This window comes from Bubalus kerabau, chromosome 11 (genome assembly GCF_029407905.1).
Source record: "Bubalus kerabau isolate K-KA32 ecotype Philippines breed swamp buffalo chromosome 11, PCC_UOA_SB_1v2, whole genome shotgun sequence".
In the NCBI taxonomy this organism is placed as follows: domain Eukaryota; kingdom Metazoa; phylum Chordata; class Mammalia; order Artiodactyla; family Bovidae; genus Bubalus; species Bubalus kerabau.
The window spans coordinates 105,968,406-105,985,043 of record NC_073634.1 but is presented as its reverse complement, the minus strand read 5'-3'; the positions used below and the strand labels follow the sequence as shown (position 1 = coordinate 105,985,043).

Genomic DNA, 16,638 nt, shown 5'->3' with positions numbered 1-16,638 from the left:
AGACCCACAAGGAAGAACTCCCCGTTGCGTGTCTTCTCAATAGAACCCCCGAGGTAGGGTCTGCGTCCGTCAGGGGAGCTAGACAGTGTTTTCCTAGGGGACTGGTTAGAGTTCCCCTTTTGGTTAGTAGATGAGCTGGGCTATTTTTTTTAAATGAATGATAGTGTCTTTTGTGCATATTCCCTGCATGATTGCTTTTTTCTTTTTAAAATCTAAACATCTTTATATAAGGCATCAAGCCACTTTGCTTGTGACATGAGGCACAAATATCTGTCCCAGCGGATGATTTGTTTTTAATTTATGTGCTTTACCTTTACATATTGTCAAGATGTCAGTTCTTTCCCAATCTGTTAATATCTATACATTAACATAGCCTTTATAATACCTCAGCAGACATCTCGGGGAGAAACTGATGTGATGACTTGAATATTGACATAAAAATACAAAGGCTGAGGACACGCAGGATGATCTTGAAGAAGACAGCGGAAGGCTCCGCCACCAGCATTCAGACTTACGAAGCTCCAGGAACTGGGGCAGTGGGCAGGGACAGGCACACAGCAACGGGAAGGATGGGGTCCGGCCCAGACCCACACAGGGGGACGTTTGTGACTCTGACCAGCCTGATGAGGGAATCCACACCTAAAGAGCAGACTCTGCACCCTTCCATGGAAATGCAGTCCAGCACAGACACACAGGCATCGTGCTTGCAGCTGAGAGGGGCACTGCAGGGCAGTGGGAGAGGACGCTCTCAATAAATGGTCCAGGTCCACCTGTTCCTCATTTGGGAAAAAAAAATTCATCTTGGCTCTTACTTCACATCATAAGTAAAGATCAAGGTGGAGGCAGTGATAAGAGAACAGACTCTGTATGATTTCAATACCTGTAAGACCACAGGATTTGTGCACCTTGTTTTCTGTCCCTGGATATGTCAGTGTCTCCTACTTTACAGTCTATGGGAACTTGAATAGAATCTGTACTCTACTGTTGCGTGACGTTTGTATAAAGCTTAATTATGTTGAATCGGTGCATGTGCTTTTCAGGCCTACCATATCCTTCTATGTCTCTGTATATTTATTCTAGTAATTTTTGGGAGTTTGACGTTAATACTTCAACTAAAAATCTTAATTTATCTACTTTTTAAAAAATAGTAATATATAGTGGAACTATACTAGTTCTATATTTTCCAAGTCTCCTGTAAATATTAAATGTGTTATCATAATTTCATAATTTTAAAAAATTAAAATAAAAAGCTTTTAGAAAGGTTTTATAAAACAATGTAAAATGATGAAATACTAGATGTCAAAAAATCAGGTGTGAACACTGTAAACACAGCATGGCCTTAATTAGGCAAAATAAAAGCACAAATACTTAAAAAAGGAAAGACTGAGGTGGACATGAGATCTGAGTGTGAGAGTTTAAAACGATGACATTTCTAGTAGAATAGAATATTTTTGTTCTTGGAGTAAGCAAACACTTCTTAGAACACAGAGTACACTAACAAATGGAAAAATTGATAAATTGGATCTTTATAAAATTAAGAAATTCTCTACACCAAATGACACCATTACGAGAGTAAAAATGGCCCAAGTAGAGAGAGGACAAACACCTTCCCTATTAACACAGTCTGCTGGGCCTCATCCAGTATTTCTGAATCAAGAGGGTGGAGTGTGTGCTGAGTACCTGCATTTCTGACTAGTAGCTCATGCTGCTGGTGACTTGAGAACCCCTGTCTCAGAGGATGCGTGGGACAGCCACTTGACAGTCTTTGATGTGCTAAGACCATCATGAATCTGGACAAAATTTACATAAGATTCTGAGAACATTTTCTCTGCCTGAGGCAGATGATTTTTCATTCACTGTCTGGTTCAAATGCCCGGTTAGCCTTGTTCATATCCTTCCACTCCCTGGAGATGCACTTGTCCATTACATAGGAGCCTCAGGTCTCTTTGGGAGCTATCCCTGCTCTTCATAAAAAATAGGCTCCAAAATCATTTTTTCAAGCCATTAATGCACATGTAAAATGTAACCTTGTTTTACAGCCAAACTTTAAGTTACTAAAAAATTATATTTCTACAATGTTGAAAGTATCTATTATTATACAAGGTGGGCTCTCCTACACCAGCCGGAGGAAATTTACTGGTGAAATACACACCTGTGCTGGGTTGTATGTCTGAGTAGAAGTGCGGGGACAGAGTATGAGTATGTCCATCCTGAGAAAGGATTGAAACTGCATTCCTCGCGTGGGACTCAAACCCATCCGCACCTCGGGATGGAACTTAAACCCACAATCCCTGACTTAGGAGGGAATTGAACCCACTGTCTTTTCAGTGAAACCATTAACCAGGGCAGGTGTCAGGACTTACACCTGAGGGGTTTTTTGTCTCATCACAGAAAGAACTGAACGTGAGGCAAAGTGGTAGGCAAAGAGTGAGTTTACGAGCATCCGCGCCTGTGAGAGATACAACCGGGCAGGTGAGCAGGCTCTGCCCTGAGGACTGAGCGGGCTTTATTTTTGTAAACAAAAGTGGGCAGGGGTGACCCCCACCTTCTTCCTCACTGGCAGACTTCAAGGCTTACATCATTAGTTCCTCTTCTGACCCTAAAGGGTCTAGCTAGGACTGTCATGGCACTGTTTAAATCATATGTATAGTTAGCATAACGATGGTAACACAGACTAAAACATGATAACTCATCTCAGCTTTCGGTATAATGTCCCCTTTCATCTACATTTCTGTCTTGGCTAATGCAGAAATGCTACCCTTCAAGAACTATTAACTCCCTGACTTCATGGAACAAGATTCAGAAACCCCAAATCTTATGCCTTGTGCCTTAACTACCTGGGCTTGTGGCTTGAGTGCTCCTGGCGCTTGGATGCACCTGTCTTCCTTCAAAGCAGTGCAGACTGTCACTAGGTTACTGGATTCTCTTCTTGAGTGGTCATTAGCTTACAACAGTCTCCCAAACTCCCTTCAAATTTCTGTTCTATCTCTAATCCCCTAGTGGGCTTTCTAAACTATTTAATTATCCTACTCTATCCCTATCAATGGTGGTGGTGATGGTGGTTTAGTTGGTAAGTCGTGTATGACTCTTGAGACTCCTCAGACTGTAGCCCACCAGGCTCCTCTGTCCATGGGATTTCCCAGGCAAGAATACTGGAGTGGATTGCCATTTCCTTCTCCAGGGGATCTTCCCAACCGAGGAATCGTATCTACGTCTCCTGCATCACAGTCTCCTGTACTGCAGGCAGATTCTTTCCTGACTAAGCCACTGGGGAAGCCATTCCTATCAATACAACCTCACAAAGGGCACTGAACAACTCATACTCAAACAGCCATGAAGGAGCGGCCTGACTGCCCACATCCTCACGAGCACTGCAGGATGTTTTCATCTCAACCGCTCCAGTGTGTGTGTGGTGACATCTCGCTATGGCTTTCATCTGCATTTTCCTAAAGCAATATACCTAAGGAGTAGTAATGTGCATATCACCACCATTTGGTGACTTTTTTGGTGAAACGCCTAGTCAAATCTTCTGTCCATTTTTTTCTGATGAAATTGTCCATATAAGTAAGTCTGTGTTGGTCTCAATTTAAACAGCTTCACATAGAATCACTCTCTTTTTATTGTATGTTTTTTTAAAAGAAGTTACAGCATTTAATTTGCCATCTTCACCACGTTAGTGCACAGGTCAGCACTGCTCACAGTACACTTACATTGTTGTGAAGCAACTCTCCACCCAGAGCTTTTCATCTTGCAAATGGGAAACTCCACGCCCCAGACAAGGCTCCCCGTCTCCCCTGCCCCCCAGTCTCCTGGTAAGCACCATTCTAGTTTCCATTCCCATGAGGAAGACCGCTTTACATGCCTCCCAGGAGTAGATTCAACAGTGCTTATCTCTTGTGAACGGCTTGTTTCACTTATCATAATGTCCTCAAGACTCATCTATGACATTAGCATATACCAGGATTTCCTTCCTTTATAAAGTTGAATAATATTTCACTGTATGACTCAACCACGTTTGTTATCCATTCGTCCACCACTGAACACTGGGTGCTTCCACCCCTTGGCTACTGGGAAATATGGGCATGCAAGTTTCTCTTGCAGACTCTGCTTTCAATTCTAAATATATACACAGAGTTTGGAATACTGGATCACAAAGCAGTTGTATTTTTTTTTAAGTCATCTCCATACTGTTTCCCATAGTGGTTATGCCATTTTAAAATCATATCAACAGCGCACGCAAGCTCCAGTTTCTCCGTATCTTTGCAAATACTTGGTATCTTCTCTATTTTTAATTAAGCAGTCAGCCTCATCTGATGTGTGAGATTTTATCTCTGTGTTTGGGGTTTATATTGCTCTAATGATTAGTGATTTTAAGCACATTTTCATATGCTTGTTGGTCATCTGTGTATCATTGGAGACACGTCTATTCAAGTCCTCTGCCCATTTTTCAACAAGCACAAGTACTTTACTCCTTCTGGATACTAACCCGTTGTTGGATACACGACCTTCACATATTTCCCGCCGCCCTGCAGGCTGTCTTTCCAACTGCCACGCCCTCCGGCGTGCGCCTATTCGCTCTGCTGTTGATGCTGTTTCCTGTGACTGCTGTCACATACGGAAAATCATTATCAATCTAGTGTCATGAGCGTTGCCCTTGTTTTATTTCGGGAGTTTCATAGATTTCAGACTTTCATTTAGGTCTTAAATCCATTTTGAGTTAATTTTTGTACAGTATAAGGGCCCACTTTTGTTCTTCTGCACATAAACATCCAGCTGTCCCAACATCATTTGCTGAAGAGACTGTCCTTTCCCCATCGTGTGCCCTGGCTCCTGTCCCTCTGCTCTGCTTATTTTTGTGCCAGTGCCACGCCATCTTGATTAACAAAGATCTGTAATGTGTTCTGGAGTCAGGAGGTGGCATCCTCCTACGTTGCTCTTTAAAATTTTGTTTTGGCTGCTCAGGTTCCCTTGAGATTGCAAATGGATTTCAGATAAATATTTCTATTTCTGCAAAGAAAACACAAAGAGACAGATTGCACTTTGTAGACTGCTTTTGGTAGTATGAACACTTAGTGACAGTCTTCTAATCTATGCACGTGAGGTTTCTTTCCATTTACTTGTGTCTTTAATTTCAGCCACGTCTTGTAGTTAGTTCTCAGTTTTCAAGTCTTTCACTTTCTTGGTTAATTTCCTCCTAAGTATCTTGTCCTTTTGATGTCCTCGTAAATGGAATCTAAATTTTAGATTGTTGACTTTTAGCATACAGAAATGCAACTCATGTGTGGGCTGGCTTTGTGTCCAATAATTTTGCTGAATTACTTTATTAGTCCTACAGTATTTTCTGGTGGAATCCTTAAATAAGAGTTCCCACATATAAGATCACATCATATGAAAATAGAGGTAATTTACCTCTCCCCTGCAAATTTGAATACCTTTCCTTTTTCATGCCTAACTGCCTTTGCTAGGACTTCCAGGACTGTGTTGAATATAAAGGGCAAATCAGTATCATTGCCTTGTTCTTGCTTTTAGAGAAAATATTTCAGTCTGTCACCACTCAGTGTTAATGTGGGTTTTTCAGAAATGGCCTTTATTATGTTGAAGTAGTTTCTGTCTATTCCTAGTTTGTTGAGTCTTTTTTTAACATGAAAAGGTGTTGAATCTTGTCTGTCCCTTCTCTACTTCAGTTCAGATCATCACTGGACTTTGCCCATCTGTGAATGAGGGGGCAATGGCTTGGGTTCATTCGCTTACTCTTGCATGCACTGAGCATCTGTGCACTGTTCCCTGCTGGGTGCAGCCAGCTGAAATGTCACATCATCTTAGATCCTAGATGGCACTGTTTCCTCGGCGCTCACGGCCACGGGGCGGGGGGAGGGCGAGGGCGGCATCTCAGCCACGGCCGCAGGTGGGGGGCAGAGCCAGGGCATCGCCAGCACAACATCTTGCACCAGCTGTGGAGCTAGAGCGGGCTCTGGAGTCAGCTCCAGGGCCAGAGCCCTGAAGGACTAGGACTTGCCCCATCCGTAGACGAGTGCCCGCCCTGACAGCAGCTATTGAGCTGCAGCTCAAACAGACCAGCTCCAGAACAAGAGCGCGCTCTGGCTCTAACTCCAGAGCTAAGGCCATCTCCATCACCAGCTCTGCCACCAATTCTCACACCACTGCCAGGCTTGGAGCCGGCCCTGGTATCAGCTCCCATTAGGGAGCCAGCCCTGCACTGCAGGAGAAGGCTGCGGGACGTGTCTCTCTTCGGGAAGTCACACGGAGGGCAGTCAGGCGGCTGGTCTTTCCTCCTCTTGCTGCTTCAGCGCATCTCAAGATCTAGAGCAGAGCTGGCTCCAGCACCAGGCCTATTACCATCTGAGATCTAGATCCCGCTGCAGAAAACAGCTACAGAACTAAAGGCAGCTGTAGACTAAGTCACTTCTGTCACTGGCTGTAGTGCCGCCTTCAGCAGACCCCCGGGAACTGGCACCCACAGCACAGCCAGTCACAGCAGCAGCTTGGAGCCTGGCCAACGTCTGCACCAGGACCAGTTAGAGAGCCAGAGTCATCACAGTACTGGTTGCCCCCTGGGTAAGCAGAGGCACATCTGGTACATGCAGGAAAGCTAGGGCTACCTTGACCTACAAAGCTAAGGTCACTGAAAGCCCCACAATTTGCACCAACTTGGGCTAATGTCAGCTCTGTCACCAGCTACAGAACCAAAGCCCCTTCCGCCCACACATGGGGGACTGGCTCCACAATGGAAGCCTCTGAAGGTGCTGGTCCTTGCACCAAATTTGGGAGTAATACCGGAGACGTAGAGTCAGCCTCAGCACTAGTCAGGTCGAGAGCTGGTTCCAGCACTACGACCGGAGACAGGGCCGGCTTCAGCCCCAGCACAGGCACTGCTCCCGGGCCAGACCCTCGGCTGGGCCAGCAGCATCCCAGCATCAGCCGCAGCTCCCACTCTGGGGCCGGCTCCACCTCTGCAACACCTTCAGCTCCAACCACTGACCTCCAGCCACACCAGCTCCAGCCCCAGAGCTCGCTCACTTGCCCAGGAAGGCAAGTTTTTCTTACTTTTCTCTTGTATATCATCTTTGGTTTTATATTTCATGTGTTCAAGTTCAAATTCAATGACAATTAGCCCTGAAATTGTTTTAAATTATACAATTCAGCAGCACTAACCACATTCTCTGTGCTGTGTGCACCACTGCCCTCTAATTCCAGACACTTTTATCTCCTCAATGGGAACCCTGTGCCCATTAAGCAGTCACGCTCCAGCTCCACTCCCTCAACCTGACAGTCACGAGTCTGCTTCCTGTCTCTATGTGTTTCCATCTCCCTGCTCCGCAGCCCCTTCATGAGTTCAACTGACCCTCCATCACAGAAGTGAAGACCCTTGAAAAGGCCAACATGTTCCATCGTATGACCTCGACCACCAACTGTGACCGTGTCCTGACAAAGACGACCTTCAGCAAAGGGGTGAAGGTCAGGCACAGAGCCAACTCAACCCTCCCCGACCCAAAGCAGAAGGGACTCAAGATTGCGAAGGGCATCTTCTAATTGGTCCTCAGCACTGGCCAATCACATGGCTACCCTCCCCAGCATCTGTAACTAGGTAACTAGTTATTTATAGACTGGTCAGGTGGGCACCTGCCCCCCCACCTGCCAGCCCAGGTCACCTCCAGGCTGTTTCACCCTGAACCTCTCCGCTGCCAGTGTGATGCCTGCCGGTCAACAGGCTGACTGACCTCCAGTAGACCACCTGTAGCCTCAGGTACCTTCTCATCCCTGGGGTCCAAAGGACTACCTGACTTTGCCAGGGAGCACTGCCCACGGGCCCCGCCCCTGCAGGCAGCGCAGCCCGTGCGGCGCGCCATCCAGGCACTGCCGTCTGTAGTCGCCTCACAAGTTCCTAGTGCAGGTCACTGTCATTTGTGCCCACGGGTCCCACCGAGCATCACTCACCCTGTGGATTTAACCACTGCAAAGCCAGCTCTGCCACGCAGTCACCAGGTCCCGACACAGAGTTCAGGACCAGGGGCAGCTCCCACCTTAGTGCTGTGACCAGCTCAGACGGGGGCAGAGGTCTGCAGCGGGGACTCTGCCCACGTGCTCACGGTGCATTGGGCCAGCTCCTCCAGCTTCGGAGTATAGGAATGATATGAGCTTTGGCACAGAGCCCTATGATGCCCAACCGAAGAAGGCTACTGCCCACGCCTTCTCCCTGACATCCCTTCCCGGCCCCTCCATTCCTGGACTGGAGCTCCCCACTCCACACCCACAAAAGGGGCCAGGAAGTCCTGGCTCCTAAACAGAGTTTCTAGAAGCCCATGAGTGGGTCGTCAGCCTCCATTGCCCTGCAGGGTCCAGAGACTCTGCTGACCATGCTGTCTCCATGATTACTGAGAAGATCTGGCATCAGCTCGGCCCCCAGCATCACCTCCCCCTTCTGAGCTTCAACCACACACCCACAGACTCTCTGTCTCAGGGGTCTGCAACCACACCTCCTCACTGCCTCCAGCACATGGGCAACACCGCATCATCCACCGTGGACACGGGCAATGGCAACGTGTGCGAGAGCATCCTGGTGAGCTCGTCAGGCTAAGTGTCCCCTTGATCCCCTCATTCAGACCCCTCTGGGTACCAATCTCTTTTCAATGGCTGCCTTCCTGCCATTCAAAATGCCCATCCCTGAAAGAAAGGATGCCACCTCTTCCCCTCACTGGAAAGTGAAAATTAAGTCACTCAGTCGTGTCCGACTCTTTGCGACCCCATGTACTGTAGCCTACAAGGCTCCTCCGTCCATGGGATTCTCCAGGCAAGAATACTGGAGTGGGTTGCCATTTCCTTCTCCAGGACATCTTCCTGACCCAGGGATCGAACCCAGGTCTCCCGCATTGCAGGAAGACGCTTTAACCTCTGGGCCACCGGGGGGCCCTGAGGCAGGCCCAAGAGCCAGCACCGGCTCCAACAAGCACAGAGTCAGAGGCAATGCCAGGTTCAGAGGGCAACCTGGCTCGAGCATGGGCTCCAGGGTTCAAGCCCGGGCTGGCCCCAGCTCCAGAGCTACCGGCGGGTCTAGCAGCACCGCCAGGGCTGGAAACAGCTCCAGCATCAGCTCCAGCACCGAAACTAGAGGCAGAAAAATCCTGAATGCCAGTCTGAACACAAACTGCAAAGAGAGAGGCAGTTTTATTACCAACTCTTGTGGAAACTCCAGTGATAGTTCTAGCACCAGGCCTAGAATTAGAACCAGCTCAAATCAGAGTCCGGTCCAGAGCCAGCTCTAGGACTACATCCACACTAAAGCGTGTGCAGTCCCGAGTGTCAGGGAACATTTACAGGATTCCTGCATGCTGTCTTCTATTTCTCAAGGGTTCTCTGTTCCTTATCAGTTCCTATTCCAAGAACGAATAGAGCTACCCTCAGTTCTCAGGACTGAGGTCATAGGATGAGACATGCAGTGACTTTTTTCAGCATCAGCGACCTTGTATGTATTAGACTATCCATATTGTGGCTATTGACAAAATTTCATCCTGTGTAATAGCTGAGTGATCATCCTACTAAAGATATGGGGATGTTCCCAACCCAGGGATCGAACCCGGGTCTCCTGCATTCCAGGCAGACGTTTTAACCTCTGAGCCACCAGGGAAGTCCTACTAAAGATATATAAGCCTGCATTTCTGCTAATAAAATACCCTTACTCCATCAGAGCTTGGGTCCCCGTATCTGTCTGTCTTTCTGTCTCTCTCTCTTTCACTTTCTTATTGCCGACTCCAGACCGCCAGGTTCCAGTCCATTAAAGGATCACAACACCAGAGCCAACAGCAGCTGCAACAAGAGTTCGAGCTCCAACACCAAAGCTGGGAGGAGCTCCAGCCTCCCGTCACCATCATCCGGGAGACAGGTGGCTCTGTCAGCAATGCTGGAGTCCGCTCCATCCCCAGCTCCAGAGCCAGAACCTGCTCAACATCAATTCCAGAGCCGGAGCCACTGCAAGCCTCAGGACTGGAATCAGCCCCAGACCTAGCTCTCGCCCACCTGCTGCCACACAGCCCGCTTTGGGGGCCCATGCAGAGCTATGGCTGGTGCAGTCGATGCAGCAAGAATCCACAACAGCACAGCCCCAGAGCTCAGGCTGTTCCAGCCACCAACCCACAAAGCCCCAAACCCACCTCCAGTAGCTGCTCATGAAACCCAGCCGGTGTCACCTCCAGAACCAGAGTCTTCCTGTCCTCATCTGAGGGTATCCTTTTTCTGCTTCCTGTCTTTTTCTTTTCACATACTTTATGGTCTCTTCATGGTGCTTTACGAGTTAACTTTCAAGTAAAAGTTCATCTTTTCAGACATATTTAACTGTATGATTTGGTGGCATTAACTTCATTTACTATGCTGTGCACCATCACCATTATCTAGTTCCGTAACGTCATCGCCCCCAAAAGAAACCCCGTAGCCATGTAGCACTCACTTCCTGTTGCCCACTCCCCCTATTCCACGGCATCCCCCACCCAGCAATGTACAAGAATTCCAATTCGTCAGCATCCGCGCCATCTGTTATTTTCTGTTGACTGCATTACAGCTGTCCCAGTGGGTGTGAAGCAGTGTGTCCCTGTGGCGCGGGCCTGCATTTCTCTAATACCTGGTGATACCATCCTTCCATGTGCTTCACGGGCCATTTGTGTATCTTCTTTGGAGAAATGTGTATTGTGTGCAACGATGCTGTGTTTATGCTCCATGTAAAAGTCCTTTATGTATTCTGGATACAAGACCTTTAGAAGATTTATTATTTGCTAATATTTTATACCATTATTTGGGTCTTCTTTATACTCTTTTGAGATTGCCCATTTGCAAAAGGTTTTCGTTTTGATAAAGTCCAATTTTTCTGGGTTTTTTTGTCTCTTGTATAATTGCCATTCTATTAAATATCACATCAAGGGTATGAGATTTATCCCTATGTTTTCTTCTAAGATGCTTCCATTTTAGGTCTTAAATTTAGGTCCTTGCTCCGTAATTAGTTTTTCTTTGATGTGAGGTAAGGCTCCATCCTTGTTCTGTGGCATGTGGGCATCCGGTTTCCCCAGACCATTTGCTGAAAAGACTGTTTTTCTCTTATGAATGATCTTGATATACAAGTTCAAAATCAATTGCCTGGATTTATTTCTCAATTCTATTGATATGAAAGTGAAAGTGTTAGTTGCCCCATCATGTCCGATTCTTTGTGACCCCATGGACTGTAGCCCGCCAGGGTCTTCTGCCCACGCCATTCTCCAGGCAATACCTGGCGTGGGTTGTCATTCTTTATCCAGGGGATCTTCCTGACTCAGGGATCGAGCCCAGGACTCCCACATTGCAAACAGATTTTATATCATCTAAGCAAGACATATATCTATATATCTATTGATAGATGTCTTGCTAATTGCTTGTCAGATTTCCATTACCATTTTGAAATGAAAAGCAAAAGTGGGCATCACCGACTTACTCCCATCCTTAGGGAGAGAACTTTCAGCCTTTCTCCCGAATGTGATGTACGTGTTTTTCTCAAATATCCTAAATCATGTGAAGGAAATGCTATTCTATTTCTACTTTATTGAGAGCAGCTATTAAAAAAAAAAAAGGCTTGTTTCTTCAAAGTTTTAAATGCTTTTTATACATCAGTTGAGATGACCACGTGTTTTTACTGAGGTGGTGTACGACACCCATCAACTGTGCTGAACAGCCCCGCTCACTCCTGAGATAGACAGCACTGGAGATGACTATATAGTCCCTTCAATATGCTGCTGGGTTCTGTCTGCTAGCCTTTTGCTGAAGATTTTTACATCTTTCTAATGGATTTTGGCCTGCAGATGTCTTCTCTTATGGCAACTTTCAGTTCAGTTTAGTCACTCAGTCATGTCTGACTCTTTGCGACCCCATGAACTGCAGCACACCAGGCTTCCCTGTCCATCATCAACTCCTGAAGCTTGCTCAAACTCATGTCCACCGAGTCCATGTTGCCATCCAACATCCCATCCTCTGTTGTCCCCTTCTCCTCCCACCTTCAATCTTTCCCAGCATCAGGGTTTTTTCCAATGAGTCAGTTCTTCGCATCAGATGGCCAAAGTATTGGAGACTCAGCTTCAGCATCAGTCCTTCCAATGAACATTCAGGACTGATTTCTTTTAGGATGGACTGGTTGGATCTCCTTGCAGTCCAAGGTACTCTCAAGAATCTTCTCCAACACCACAGTTCAAAAGCATCAGTTTCTCAGTACTCAGCTTTCTTTATGGTCCTACTCTCTTTACAGAATCTTTGGAGTTATGTTAATGTCATCACAAAATGAGTTTAAATGTGTTTGTTTTGTACTTTTTGAAGAATTTAGGATCTGTTTTCTATTAAGTATCTGAGACAAAACACCAATGAAGGCATCAGGTTCTGGTTTTTTTCCCTGTTGGGTTCTTATTACTGCTTCAGTTTGTTTACTTGTAAGAGGTCTACTCAGACTTTCCATTTCTTCTTGAGTCAGTTTTGCTAGCTTGTGTGTTTCTAGGAATTCATCCATTTCATTTAGGTTAAGCAACTTGTTGACATACAACTGTCCCATGTTGTCCATTTTTTAAATCTTTAAAAGAAAGCTATTGGTGTCATTGATTTTCTCGAGTGCTCCTCTGTTCTGTTATCCCTGCTCTAAATTTCATTATTTGCTTTGTCCTGCTAACCTTGGGTTTATTTTGCTCTTCTTTGCCTATCTAATCAAGGGCATCGTCTCACCAGCCCCTGACAACAGCCAGGGCCTCTCTCCAGATATGCATCATTGGGTGGACAACAATCATAGATTGGAGTGGACTAGGCTACCAGGCACTTTTCACCCCAAACTGGCAGTCCAGGTCTCTCCCAGACTACAGTTTCACCGTGAACCTTGCCAGCCCCCAGGCTTTGGTGGCTGCCATGGACGGGCTGACCTGGCCTCTCACAGACCACAGCCTCAGGTGTTGTCTGTGATCTGGAAACAAGAGGATTTGCTGAAGTTTGCAAAGGGCACTGCCCACTGTCACACAGCCCTACCCACCACCACCAGACTCTGCCTCTGGGTACTTCCCTCACACCTTCCAGGCTTGGGTCCCTGGTGCCTATGCCCTTGGGCACTAAAGAGCATCCATCCGTCAGATCTGACAATGGCAAAGCTGGTCCTTCCATCCAGCCACCAGTTCCCCAACATGGAGCTCAGGACCAGTAGAAGCTCCCAATCCAGGATCTGGGACCAGCTAAGGAGATGATGGCCTGAACTCAGCGGCTGGGAAGGTGCCCACGTGTTCGGTGTGCACTCCAGGCCCAAGCGGAGAGGATCGTGAGCTTTTCCAACATGAGCTTGGCCCCCCTCGTGGCCAGGGGGAGGAGATGACTGCCCCACCCCTTCTCTGGGACAGCCCCTCCCGGTTCCAGCATACCTCACTCCCTCCATACCCAGAGGGGACCAAGACGCCCCAGCTCCTAGAAGCCCCTGGGGTTGGACGCTGGCACAGGGCACCCTGTGGGGTCTGGGCTCTGCCAATCCTCCACTCCTTGGGGGATAGGAGTATACGTTCCATCCTCAGCATCCCCATGGCCCTCAGCCTCCAGCAGCCCTCGTCTTCAGCTCCACATGCCCTTGGCAGCCTCAGGCACATGAGGGTTGGGTCTCAGGATCTGCAACATCAGCTTCTTGCTGCTCTCCAACCAGCAGGTGAGGGACCCCCTGCATCCATGTCAGCCTGGACATCAAAAGAGCGACAAGGGCAAGAGTGCCCTGTTGATCCCCCCAGCCCCTCACTCGGACCTCTCTGGTCCAGACGGCACCCGAAGGGCTTTGACGAGAAGCCCCCTCTGGGCCCTCAGGGCAGCAGGCCCCTCCCTGAGAGGAGCAGGATGACTGCACAGCCTCCACTGAGCACAGGAGGAGACAGAGGCCGCCTCCGCCATCTCTGGGGGGTTCTCTGGAATCCATGCTATACGGGCTGGAACACAGGTCCAACAAAACACCTCTGAATCTAGGAGCTGAGAAGTGGGGGTTCTGACCAGACAGCCTGTACCTTGTCCCCCTTGCCCTATAGTGACATCTGACTCCTGTCCCCATACTCAAGAGTCCTGTGTGGTCTGGTCCAGACACCCTCCCTGGTGAGCACCTCTCATCCCCGCCCCAGGCTCCCTACCGCCTTCCTCCCCCAGGGACCCTCCCAAGCTCCTCCCCACCCCATCACCCCCATCCACAATGGACTCACCTCCAAGGCTGGGCTCAGAGCCTCAGGCTCCTGTGCAAGGACAGCCTTTGGGGCCATGTTGGCCTGGACTCAAACCCACGGCGGGGCCACGTCACGGCCCGTGACAGGCCAGCTCATATGGTGACTCTCTGAGCCTCCGTTTCCTCCACTGAAACCGGGATCAGTGACTCTGACCTTGGGAGAGGGTGCTGGGGATTAAAGCAGGGAGAGGAAGACACCCAAAGTGCTTGGACTCAGGAGGTCCCCTGTCTGGGGGAGCCCAACCCAGGCCAAGGTCTCAGCGTGGGCTCAGTGAACGTGAAGAGCCATGATCTGACCGCCCCAGTCACGGCTGGACTTGGTCACTTAGACTTGAATGACCTTGAGTGCTGGGACCGCTGCTCATCTACAAAGTGGGGTGAAATGACTGAGAGACCAGAGGCCTCACTATTAACAGCTACTGCCCCCCAACTCTCGCCCCCAGGGGTGCTGGGCGCCCTTCTCCATGGGCTCCCTCTGACCCCCGGCCACCGGCCAGGCCTGCCCTAGGGGACAGGCTGGACCTCAGTCTTGGGGTGCTGTCAGAAAGACAAGCAACGTGGGCAGAGGACGCGCGGACGTGGTGGCCTCCCCTTCTCCCTGCCGAGTCCGCGTCCAGCGACTCACCCAGCCAGGCCCTGGGGTCCAGACGGAGGGCTGGGGGTTTGCACGGTGACTGTCCTGTCTCCTGGTCTCCAGGACCACCCAGCCCAGCAGCGCTCGGCGGCCAGCCTGGCTGCGGTGGGGGTGGAGTCGGAGCTCAAGGGGACACAGGCCCCAGAGCAGCGGACTGGGGGGCCCGGCAGGACGATCACGACCGGAGGAGCCGTTGGCGGTGCGCGCGGCGGGAGGCGGGGACGGGAGACGCGCATGCGCGGCGCGGCTGTGGGCGGAGGGGGGACCGAGGCCCCGCCCCCCCGGCGGGTCAGCCCCACGCCCCATCCCGAGGCGGGGGTGGGGAGGGCAGAGAGCCTGCAGCGCACCCGCAGCCCCCAGGAGGGAGAGTCAGCGCAGTGAGCGCCCTGAGCCTCCTGGGCAGTTCCTGTCCAAGCCCTCACGGGACAGTTAGGAAACAGGCCAGGAGAGGGGCAGGGACTCGGCCCAGCACAGCGCGTGAGCCCCGCGCAGAGGGGCAGGCAGGGTTCCAGGCTCCGAGGCCGGGCTTCAGCCCTGCCATGGGGTTTGCTCTGGGAACCAGACGGCCTGAGGTCCTGGGTACCCACCCACCCTGCCCACCCCTCCCGCGTGGGACCCTTTCCTTTGGGCATCCACACGTGGGCTCAAGTACACACACACACACACACACACACACACACACACACACACACACACACACTGAATGCCCTGCTGGGCGTGGACCCTGGACACACACACACACACACACACACACACACACACTGAATGCCCTGCTGGGCGTGGACCCTGGAAGGAGATGAGGAGGAAGAAAGAGCTGGGAAGTGGCCTGACGGGACCCACCGGTGGGGAGGGCACAGGAGGCGGTTCCCTGCTGCCTGGACGCCATTTATCTCCCAGTTATCGAGCGCCTGTTCCATGAAGGCTTCCGCCTGCGTGCGTGCTCAGTCCTATTTGACCTTTTGCGGTCCCGTGGACTATAGTCCGCCAGGCTCCTAGGTCCATGGAATTCTGCAGGCCAGAATACTTGAGCAGGTTGACAATTCCTACTCCAGCGGATCTTCTGACCCAAGAATCGAACCCGCAGTCTCCTGCATCTCCTGCGTTGGCAGGCAGACTCTTTACCACTGCGCCACCTGGGAAGCCCCCTACCCCATGCAGGCGCCTCCTAAATGCTGGTGGCAGAGCCATGAACACAGGCTGACAGATAAGATCTTCATGCCCAGGCACACATGCCTCCCAGGCAGGTTTAGTTCTCAGGAGATGGGTCTGACAAGAGGCCTAAGTAAGGCTCCTGGAGTTCCATAATCCAGGCTGGAGGACAAATGAGCTCCCTGGGGACCTTTTAGCATCCTATCACCAGGACGGGGCTGGGAGGGCACAGGGCCCCCCTTGGGAACGTGAAGCCTGTGCTCACTGCCTTGGGGAGAGTTGCAACATTCTCTGTCTCTGACCCTGGAACCCTGTGTCTTTGTCCAGCATCTGGGAAATGGTGACAGGCTCAGTTGTTAGTGTGCAAGTGGGCCCAGTCTCAGGCCCTCCTTAGTTCCCAATGGACCAAAACTGACGTTGCTCTCCTTGGTCCAGCCGACAGCATTGGGGCAAAGAACTGAGGGCTTGAGGAGGGCAGAAAGGGCTTAAAGCAACTCTTAAGAACCACGATTTGGACAGGAATGGGTTTGGGGCTCCAGCAAGTGCTGGATCATGGTAGACTGGATTAGAGGGCAGCCTCTGGACCAGTTCTTTGGGTCTAAATCATGTC

General features: G+C 49.9%; 1 long non-coding RNA gene across 1 annotated transcript; it reads right to left on the bottom strand.

Moving 5' to 3' along the window:
- Positions 1 to 3,519: 3,519 nt before the first annotated feature.
- Positions 3,520 to 15,071, bottom strand: LOC129623693 (uncharacterized). The gene is made up of 3 exons (XR_008700624.1): positions 14,871 to 15,071; positions 14,226 to 14,413; positions 3,520 to 13,718 (listed from the first exon to the last, which is right to left on the bottom strand). It is a non-coding gene; the product is annotated as an uncharacterized LOC129623693 (long non-coding RNA).
- Positions 15,072 to 16,638: the final 1,567 nt, after the last annotated feature.